We start from the raw sequence: 11,680 nt of genomic DNA, 5'->3' as shown, positions 1-11,680 counted from the left end.
AGAGAAATGAAAGGTGAGGTGAAAGACTTTGGAATCGTGATAGGAAACGGAAAGGTAAGTGATGCTGGCGGAGGGGGCCGTTAGCATTGCTTTCATGTTATCATTTTTTCATTTTTAACATTCATTTAATCATAATTTAACCGCATTGTTTTATGTCCCTCATGTTTTGTAATGTCCCCTCTTCGTGGCCCCTAGTGGGTAATAAAGAAATAGCGTTTTTTTCGGCTCCTGAAAATTCGGTAAAAAAGAACAAAAAGCGTTGTTGTTGTTGTGGAAATTTTGAACGGCGTTGGCGCGGTTTCGCGTTTCGCTCGTTCAGCGCGTTACACTTTTTCTGTTCTGGCGGCCGTTTTCGGTCTGTCAGACAGAAGGAAATGGACTATGAGTCTTTAACAGACTTGTCCACGACAGATGAGGAACTGGAACAGGCAATTACAATGAAGCTGATGGAAGAAAAGGCTGGAGTTTTCGAGTCTTTATCAGACTTGTCTGCGTCTGAGAAGGAGCTAGAAATGGCAGCAAGGAAATTGGAAGAGAAGCTGGGTTATACCTATGCCAGTGTAACCAAGAAGGCGGAAGAGAAAGGGGTCGACATGGCCAAGTTGCCAAGTTACCAGAAATACATGAAAAAGGAAAGCGGTGAGGTGGAACTATCACCGACACCCAGGAGAAAAGAATGGTATGATAAGAGGACCATTATTTACAGGGTGTTCGCAAACGAAAGGAAGAGGGTAGAAGTTGTAACCATGGAATGGATAGAGGAAGCCCTGCGAAGAACTGAGGAGGAAATTAATTTTCTGACTCGAGGATCTAAGTACGGAACCGTAGTGGTACATTTTAAAAGTGAATCTGCAGCGAGGAAGATGGCGGCGAAGGCGGTGAAGTCAGAAAAGGTAACACTGTTACCTACGTATTTAAACAGGAGGATTACACGAATAAGGGTGGAGGGAGTGCCACCAAACGTGGAGGCAGAATGGATTGTGGCGGCTGTGATCAGCGGCCACGAGGACGAAGTGGATATTCTCCATGCCTCGGTTAAGTCCGAGGGCTGGAGAGGCGTAACAGTGGAGCTGAACGTACAGGCAGAGACCGAGGTACTGGTGGACCTGGCGGAAAGCATCAGACTGGGAGACGTGATCATGAGAGTGTGGGTGGAGGGCAGGGCTCCACGTTGTTACAAGTGTGGCCTGAGGGGTCACATAAGAGCCTTCTGCCCTCCCCCAGGGAAAGAAAAGGATTCCGAACCACAGAGAGAGAAGGAGACAGTAGAAGAGGAAGAGAATACACAGAAATGGAAGGAAGCTGGAAATAAGAGGAAGAGAAGAATACGTGGAAAAGAAAATAATATGGAACTCCAATCCACCCCAAAACCACCCACGCCCTCTGAGTCCCACCCTATCCATGCAGACATTGAACCCACCCGCTCCCCCCCAACAAGAAAACAAAAGAAAAAAAAGAATACACACACACAAGAGATTGAAATCGATATCAGGCCGTACATTTGTACTATGACTGAACAGAAAGAAGTTAAAAGTCTAATGGAAGAGTATAAATGGTATGATGTTGGTGAGACTAGGTATGCTGTGATTGAAAAGAAGAACTTTGATGAGTTTATGGTGAGGTGTGAAAGGGAGAATTGGGAGGTGAATGATATAAGAATGAGCGATGAATTCGTGGAAAATATGGATGAGTATTTCGGAGTAAGAATGGATATGGAATTTATTCGTATTGGCAAAGAACATTCAAGAGACTATGAAAAACAAAGGACAGGTAAGTGATGCTGACGGACGGGGCCGTTGGTATCGCTTTCATTTTATCATTTTTTCGTTTAACAATTCATTTTCATAAATTTTAATTATAATGTTCTATGTCCCCATGTCTTGTGGTGCCCCCTCTGTGTCGCCCCCTGGTGGGTAATAAAGAAATTTGTAGAGAAAAAAGATTCGAACACACGGCTCCAAGCTATACGTGTTGTTATCTGTGTTTAGACGTTGAAATTTTGTTGTGTAAAGTGATTAATATCGCGCGAGGCGTTTGCCTCCACGTGTGGAAACCTTCCGAAGAAGGTGAATTGACCCTCTAGTCATGGCGACTTACGCGGGGGTCACGGGAAAGAAAAATAATGATTCGTCGATAATCGTGAAGGATGTTTTCTTTGAGAAGAGTAAACTCAAAGAATACGAAAAGCTATTCAAAAGGGAGGGTGATAGCGTGAAGCTAATCCCCCCCGCGAAAGCAAAAGAGGACAAAGAAAACAAGACTGTAACATATAGAACCCAAGATAAAAATACAAAGAAACTGGCAAGAGTGGAGATAGCAGAAATCGAAAAATGTCTGGGAGACATAATGGGGAAATCGACCTACGTGAGTAGAGGCAAGAAATTTGGTACGGTGGAGGTGAGATGTGCAACGGAAGAAATTGCAGCCTCACTGGCTACCACTGTACTAAGAGCGGAAACATTTATAATGTGGCCCTCATACAAGGGAAGAAGAGGGGTCCGGGTTAAAATCCCGAATATACCCCCAGAAGTGAAAACAGAATGGCTGGCAACAGCTATTCTAGGAGCAGCAGAAGAGGAAGTGGAGGTGCAATCCTTTAAGGAGTCCAACGCGATAAACTGGAGAGGATATGGGGTAGAACTGTGTTTGATGGCCACAAAAGAGGACATTGAAAGGTTCCCCTACAGAATAGAAATTGAAGATGAGAAAACCCTCAGTGTAATTGTAGAGGGAAGAAAGCCAAACTGCTACTTGTGCGGGACAAGGGGGCACATTAAAAAAGAGTGCCCGTTATACGAATTCGTAGCGGAGTGCGAGCAGGAATTTGAAGAAAAGAATAATACGGTAAATGAAAAAGAAAACATAGAAAAGGAGACAAAACAACAAGAGAAAGGAAATAATAAGTCAACGAAGGAAAAAGAAATAAAAGAAAAGAAAGAAATAGAACCAAAACAGAGTCAGGAAAAGAAAAAGGAAAAAGAAACAACAGGAAAAAAACAAGAGAGAGATCAGAATCAAACGAAAAGAAAAGACGGCACACAAAAAGAAAAAGAAAAGGAACATAAAACACGAGAGAAAGAGAGAACAGACAAAGAACCAAAAAGACAAGAGAAGGAAGAAGAAAGAAAAGAAGGCAAAAAGAGAGAAAGAGAGAAACAAAGAGAGGAGAACAAGGAAGAAATAAGCCCGAAAAGAAAAACGAGGGAAAACGTAGGACGGAAACAAGATCACGGCTTCTACAAGTTAGTAACCTTCCATTTGTGCCCTGAAATGAAAGAATTGACAAGTAGTACGGAGGGACATATATGGGTCAACAGGATGACCGATCAGTGGCAGGAGACTGCTCTAATCCCCGAAGAAAGAGTCGCTGAGTTCCTCAGAGATGCCGGAGAGAGTGTAACGTTTTACACGAGTGTTCGAGTGAGAGAGCGGCTGCCTGAGGGCTCAGTGATTGACTTTAGAGAATTGAAGACTATTATGGAATACGTATAGAATTGTGAGAAGAGAGAGAAGAAAAAAGAAAAAAAAAAAGAATATATTGTGAACTATATGTGACGAAAATGTAACCTCTCGATTCCGGGGATCGAGTGGGCATTTACATCTCATTGTAAATATTCTTTCATATGTCATTTTTTACTTTTATTTTTTCCTGTTCTTGTCATTCGCTTTCTTATTTTAAGTTCCCCGATTGTATTGTCCCCTCTATGTTCGCCCCTTGTGGGTAATAATAAAATCACACGGCTCCAAGCTATACGTGTTGTTATCTGTGACTAGACAGTGAAATTTTGTTCTGTGTAAATTGATTTAATATCGCGCGAGGCGTTTGCCTCCACGTGTGGAAACCTTCCGAAGAAGGTGAATTGACCCTCTAGTCATGGCGACTTACGCGGGGGTCACGGGAAAGAAAAATAATGATTCGTCGATAATCGTGAAGGATGTTTTCTTTGAGAAGAGTAAACTCAAAGAATATGAAAAGCTCTTCAAAAGGGAGGGTGATAGCGTGAAGCTAATCCCCCCCGCGAAAGCAAAAGAGGACAAAGAAAGCAAGACAGTGACATATAGAACCCAAGACAAAAATACGAAGAAGCTGGCAAGAGTGGAGATAGCCGAAATTGAAAAATGTCTGGGAGACATAATGGGGAAATCAACCTACGTGAGTAGAGGCAAGAAATTTGGTACGGTGGAGGTGAGATGTGCAACGGAAGAAATTGCAGCCTCACTGGCTACCACTGTACTAAGAGCCGAAAAATTTATAATGTGGCCCTCATACAAGGGAAGAAGAGGGGTCCGGGTTAAAATCCCGAATATACCCCCAGAAGTGAAAACAGAATGGCTGGCAACAGCTATTCTAGGAGCAGCAGAAGAGGAAGTGGAGGTGGAATCCTTTAAGGAGTCCAACGCGGTAAACTGGAGAGGATATGGGGTAGAACTGTGTTTGATGGCCACAAAAGAGGACATTGAAAGGTTCCCCTACAGAATAGAAATTGAAGATGAGAAAACCCTCAGTGTAATTGTAGAGGGAAGAAAACCAAACTGCTACTTGTGCGGGACAAGGGGGCACATTAAAAAAGAGTGCCCGTTATACGAATTCGTAGCGGAGTGCGAGCAGGAACTTGAAGAAAAGAAGAATACGGTAAATGAAAAAGAAAACATAGAAAAGGAAACAAAACAACAAGAGAAAGGAAATAATAAGTTAATGAAGGAAAAAGAAATAAAAGAAAAGAAAGAAATAGAACCAAAACAGAGTCAGGAAAAAAAAAGGAAAAAGAAACAACAGGAAAAAAACAAGAGAGAGATCAGAATCAAACGAAAAGAAAAGACGACACACAAAAAGAAAAAGAAAAGGAACATAAAACACGAGAGAAAGAGAGAACAGACAAAGAACCAAAAAGACAAGAGAAGGAAGGAGAAAGAAAAGAAGGCAAAAAGAGAGAAAGAGAGAAACAAAGAGAGGAGAACAAGGAAGAAATAAGCCCGAAAAGAAAAACGAGGGAAAACGTAGGACGGAAACAAGATTACTGCTTCTACAAGTTAGTAACCTTCCATTTCTGCCCTGAAATGAAAGAATTGACATGTAATACGGAGGGACATATATGGGTCAACAGGATGACCGATCAGTGGCAGGAGACTGCTCTAATCCCCGAAGAAAGAGTCGCTGAGTTCCTCAGAGCTGCCGGAGAGAGTGTAACGTTTTACACGAGTGTTCGAGTGAGAGAGCGGCTGCCTGAGGGCTCAGTGATTGACTTTAGAGAATTGAAAACTATTATGGAATACGTATAGAATTGTGAGAAGAGAGAGAAGAAAGAAGAGAAAAAAAAAGAAAATATTGTGAAATATATGTGACGAAAATGTAACCTCTCGATTCCGGGGATCGAGTGGGCATTTACATCTCATTGTAAATATTCTTTCATATGTCATTTTTTACTTTTATTTTTTCCTTTTCTTGTCATTCGCTTTCTTATTTTAAGTTCCCCGATTGTACTGTCCCATCTATGTTCGCCCCTTGTGGGTAGTAATAAAATCACATGGAGGAAATCTATTTTTTGCGTTATTAGTAAGTTGATATATATTTTTGCTCTCGTACTATTATCTCTGTTATTATATACTGTTGGTCTTCCTGTTTTTGTCTATTGTTGTCTAACTGACGAAGTCAGCCTTCGCGCGAAGACTTCGCGTTGGTGTTCCCCCCTCAGTGGGGGAAAACTACAATTGATTTGGATTTACCAAAGGCTTGTTAAAGCCATTTGTTCAAGATGGAGTCCCTCATCTCTTATTCGCCTGTGACGAGCGAGGATGAATACCCGGCGTTGTCGCCAAGAAAAAAAGAGGCGTTGTCGCCGAAGAAAAAAGAGGCGGCGTCGCCCAAAAAAATGGAAAAACCAGTACCAGCATCAACTCCTGCGAAAAAATTCGCTGAAGTGGCTGGGAAAAAGATCAAAAAAATAAATATAGAAAATTTTAAAAAATTTGCAGACTGTGTAAAAAAAGAAGGCACAGAAGTGACTGTGGCCACAAACATACAAATACATGACGATATAGAAAAAAAAGAATAATATATAAAACTTACGACACAACGACAAGAATGATCCAAAAAATTGAAAAAAAAAAAATAGAGTTTTGTCTAAAACCTTTTATGGATAAAATAACGTATATAAACAGAGGAAAAAGATACGGCACAGTGGAGGTGCATTTTACTACGGAGGAGATAGCGAAGAAACTATCGATGGAGCCAATCAAAGCGGAAAAACATTGTCTTACTACCATTGTATAAAGGAAAAAGGACGTCGAAAATTTCAATGAATAACATACCGCCAGAGGCAGATGCTGAATGTCTGGTGGCAGCAGTGATGGTAGGCCTGGAGGAAAAAATAAACATCCTCCAGGCCACAGTGGAGGAAGAGGAGTTTTGGAAAGGGCAAAAAATAGTGATAGCCATTCAGGCGGAGGTGCAAACACTGGAAGAAATTCCAGAAACGGTAAAGATTAGTGAAGACGAGAAAATAACAGTTTTCGTGGAGGGCAGGAAGCCGAGGTGCTTCGGCTGCGGCAAGAAGGGTCATGTAAGGGCGGAATGCCAACCCCAACCCAAACCGCAGGAAGCACCTAAGCCAAAAGAAAAAGAAGATAATGTGTCACCAGAAGCAGCGTCGGACGGCCCAGAAGGGAAGACTGAAGGTGTGGAGGTGACGGTGACAGCAGAACCAGCGGCGGAGGAAAAAAAGAGCGAGGAAAAGATAAATGAGGAGGGGTGGGCAAAAATTACCGGAAGGAAAAAAAGAAAAACGGAAACCACCCCTCCCAGAGTAATTTTAAAAAAGAAAAAAGAGTCAATGAACTCATATATGGCCGTAAAGGCAGCAAATAGCAGACTCGGAAACGTGTTGGCAGCCATGGCCAAAGTGGAGAAAGTAGTGAAAAAAAACGACTTTGTAATTTACAGAATAGGCCGGAAGGATTACGGGCGGATAAAGTCAGAATTCTTCCATGACGTAGGCCCACTTAGATTGGATGTGACATCTCCACATATATTCGAGGGCCTACGTCAGACTCCCCCACGAGGCCCAGAAAAAGAGTTAGAAGAACAAGAAAAAACCGAACCACTGATATAAGGTAAGTAATGGATTACATTTATGTTGGTTGTTTGAATGTGCGCGGCCTGGGAGCAGGCTGGAAGCAAGGTCGCTTCCTGCATGATATCAGGTCGCGTAATTTAGATGTTATTGTTGCTACAGAAACCCGGTTAGAGGGGCCAAGAGGTCTACTCCCGCTGTTTGACGGCTACGAGAGTTTTTTCTCCCCTGGCAGTCCTACAGGCGGGAGTGGGGTGTTGGTCCTATTAAAAAGAAACCGGGTTTCTGAGAAAAAGTTAATTTTTGCAGATCCAGAAGGTAGGCTGGTCGTCATGGATTTGACGTTCAGTAATGGTAAAGTTATCAGACTGGTTGCAATTTACGCACCCAACCATACAGGGCAAAGTGATTATTTTCGTGAACTAGAAAACTTTCTTGGTACTTCGCATTCATTAGTGGTGCTAGGAGACTTTAACACAATTTGCAAAGCGGATGTAGATTGTGTTGGCTCGCGTCCAGATAGAAAAGGCAACAGTGGCTTCATGGAACTGCTAAGCCGCTTTGAGCTAGCAGATCCTTATAGGCTGGAATTTCCGAACGCTCCATTGTGGACATGGTCAAACAGCGACGGATCTTCCAGGTCATATTTAGATAGAATACTAATTAGAAAAGTAGACAGTAAAATAGCTAAGTGTCCACAGTTTTACCCGATCAGCTACAGTGATCATAAAATGGTCACCTGTAAGCTTGACATAGATAAGGTTAAAAATAGAGGATCCGGTTACTGGAAACTTAATACGTCCCTTTTGGCGATTAAGGAGTACAAAGACCGGATTAGGAATATAATTCAGAGGGCACTATCTGGTACCATCATTAATAACAAATGGTGGTACGCCCTCAAACGAGCCATCAAGTTTGAGTCTATTAGATATAGCATAGGAGTAGTGGCTAGAGAGGCTAGAAGGGAAACTACTCTAGTTAAGGAATTAGAGGAAGCCATGAAAACTGGCTCTGCGGCTCAGGTGGCGTCCAAGAGACTGGTGTTAAACCAGCACCTCGAGGCCAAACACATGGGCTGCATTGTCAGGGCTAGAATCCGTCATATGGGATGTGAAGGAATCAACGCCGTGAGATGGGCCCGAGTGGTGGAAGCTCAGCATGGTAACGATGCCACGATTCGATCTTTGACGAACCAACAAGGTGAGTTGATAAACGAACCCGAGGAGATGTGTGAGGCCTTTCAGGAGCACTTCGCTCAGCTTTTCGGTGAGTGCGGCGGACTGGATAGGAGGAGGGCCTTTACGGACCTACTCGACGGTCTGCCGCGCTTATCGGGGCGAGATGCGGAGGGCTGTGAAGGGCCAATCACGCCTGGGGAGGTGTTTGAGGCAATGGCGGACTGCGGCGCGGGCAAGGCGCCGGGTTTGGATGGTCTACCCTATGAGTTATATAAGAGTATGCCAGACTTGTTCGGGCACCTACTGGCGGAGGTCTATGCGAACTGGCAGCAGAACGGGCTTATACCCAGATCTGTGCGCCGGGGAGTAGTGACTCTCGTCAGAAAGGACCCGAGCAAGGGGGAGTGCATTGATAATTTCAGGCCCATCACTCTGCTAAACACAGAGTTGAAGATTTTGGCCAAAGTGTTATCGAAAAGATTGGCGCGTGTCGCGGATGGTCTGATCGGAGAGGCACAGACATGTGCCGTTCCGGGCAGATCCATTCAGGATAATCTCCATCTAATGCGGTACACTATAGAGGGGTTTAATAGTGATTCTGGCAAGGGCGGGGCACTGGTCCATTTAGACCAATCTAAAGCTTTTGATAGGGTCGACCATCGTTACCTGGTATCTGCCCTGGCACAGTTCGGGCTGAGCCTTGGCTTCCTCAGGTGGATTATCCAAATTTATGATAACATTGACTCGGTAGTTCGGGTGAACGGCTTCTTGTCGAAGCCGTTCAAAATCAAACGCTCGGTTCGTCAAGGGTGTCCGCTCTCCCCACTTTTGTACGTGATGGCTCTTGAGCCATTACTGCGAAAACTGAGCGGCATCCCGAGACAGCCAGGTAATGGAAAATCAGTGTCAGCGTACGCGGATGACATCACCATCATCGTAACCGAAATGGACCACCTATGTAAAGTAGGCAAGGCCATAGAGGTTACGAGACGGTGACAGGAGCAAAAGTTAATCGCGAAAAGTCAGTCGGCTTGCAACTCGGCACCTGGAGAGGCAAGTCGATGCCTCCTGACAGCGTCGTGGGACGTTGGACGGAGGGTCCGATTAAACTGCTAGGGGTCTGGTTCGGTCCAGACCTCCAAATAGAGAAGAATTGGGGCGAGAGGTAACGAGCAAGGTGGCTGCAGTAGCCAAGACCTGGTCTTGGCGGTGGCTATCCCTGAAAGGGAGGGCGGAGGTGGCCAATGTGTTTATCGCATCGGTTATCACCTACCGCCTTTCCGTCGTTCCTTGCCCTGATTCATGGTTGATCAAGTTGGAAAGACAGCTCTTCTACTTCTTGTGGAAGGGCGGGAAACCACTTGTGAAACGCTCTACTTGCTGTCAACAACCGTTAAAGGGTGGGCTAGGGATGCCTTGGCTGATGATGCGCAGACATGCGCTGAGGTTAAGACATCTGTGGCTCTACCTGGATGGTGAACGGGTGTGGTCTTCGCTAGCAAAACTGATGTTTCCCAAGTTCACTAGTTTCGGTGGATGGGAAACCTGGCTGAATCGTAGATCGAAACTTGGTACTTGGTACACGGAGTGTCGCAAGGCTCTCCTGCTATTCCGTCGCTCGGGCAACGCCTGCGGTGGGGGTTCCACCACATTCTTCTATAGAGGGTTGGTAGAGGCGGAATGTGAAGATACTTGGGGAAACCCTAGGTCTCGACGATAATCAGCTGGCCAGTCTGTTCCGACGTACGTTCGAGCCGAGGACACTGGACAACTTCCAGAAGTCTCTGGCATGGCAATGCTACAGAGGAGCTCTACCTGTTCGGGATAAACTCGCAAGGCACGGTGGCCAAGACAGTCCGATATGTCCAAGATGCGGGCGGGATAGGGAAACCGTCCCGCACGCTATTGTTCATTGTCCGGACGTGTCTGAGGTGTGGGTTTATGCCGAACAGCTGTTGTCAGGTACACGAAGAGTACAGCTGTCGACTGAGTCGATTACAAAAATTGACCCGCCGGATTTCCTCGTGAATGAAGGTAAGTTTCGTTTTCTCGTTGTAGTAGCAATTGCGAAAGAGGTGATATGGAAGACGAGAATGAAAGGTTTACAGTCAGGCAAGTTCATCTCCGGCCCTGGTTTGATGAATTATTTCATCTTTCACCTGAAAAGGAAGATAGGGCTGGAGAGAATATGCCTGACTAGGAGAGTGTATGAAGAACGATGGAAGGATGTAGCACGAAAGTTGCGAGTGTGAAAGATACAACATAAATGTAATACCAAGCGCAACCAAAAGTATCAGTGGGGAGGCGGGGCTCGTGGGGTCCGAGCTAAACCCGCACCCACTCCACCCGTAATGTCTTCCGGTCTGTCCCATCATTCGATTTCTGTCCATTTATTGTAATTCATGAAAATTTTTAAATCCAATTTATTGTAAAAACCCATTCGTTTGTCTGACCCCATCATCAGATTGTATTGTCCCATCTATGTTCGCCCCTTGTGGGTAATAATAAAATCACATGGAGGAAAGCACCTTCGAAAAGTGTCTTGGTGCTACTATGAAAGGTATTTAATCAGAGGCGGTAAATTCGCCACAATAGAAGCAAGATTCGAGTCAACGGAGCGTGCAAGGGAGTACTCGACTCAAACTTGCAAAGTGGAAATATTTTATTTTTACCTTTATATCTGGGATGTAGGACGTCTCGGAAAAAAATTTAAAATGCCCCCATCCCCAGAAGTAGAGGTAGGCTGGATTGTAGCCACACTTCTATACAAGAGGGAGGACAAGATACAATTGATCGAAATTACAAGAGACGGGCTAACAATTCCAGTCTGTTATATATTTTGAGTATTGTTATCACTAGCGATATCAAGATATAACCTTGTATTTTGTATTTTATGTGTAGATGTATATATATAGATGTACATGTAATATGTACACATATATATACACAAATATACATGCACTAGCACTATGACCCGGCAACGACGGGTCTTTAATGCTAGTATATAATATATATATATATATATATATATATATATATATATTCTTTCATTATTTTACTATTTTACTTGTTTCAGTCATTTGACTGTAGCCATACTGGTGCACACGTGTTTAGTCAAACAAATGTCCCCAGTACCTATTGTTTATAAGCATAGAACTTATCCGATCGGTATTTTTTGCCGAACAATTAAATTATGGGGACATAAACACACCAACATTGGCCATCAGGCGATGGTGGGGGGACAAACACAGATATATATATACATACATACATACACACACACATACACACACATACATATATATATATATATATATATATATACGACAAGCTTCTTTCAGTTTCCGTCTATCAAATTCACACACAAGGCATTTCTCTTCCACTTTTTATATACGTTTTTCACATATTTTCACTTCTTTTATACATACATAC

The sequence above is a fragment of the Octopus sinensis genome, unplaced genomic scaffold (genome assembly GCF_006345805.1).
Source record: "Octopus sinensis unplaced genomic scaffold, ASM634580v1 Contig15399, whole genome shotgun sequence".
Lineage (NCBI taxonomy): Eukaryota > Metazoa > Mollusca > Cephalopoda > Octopoda > Octopodidae > Octopus > Octopus sinensis.
This window is presented reverse-complemented; position numbering follows the sequence as displayed.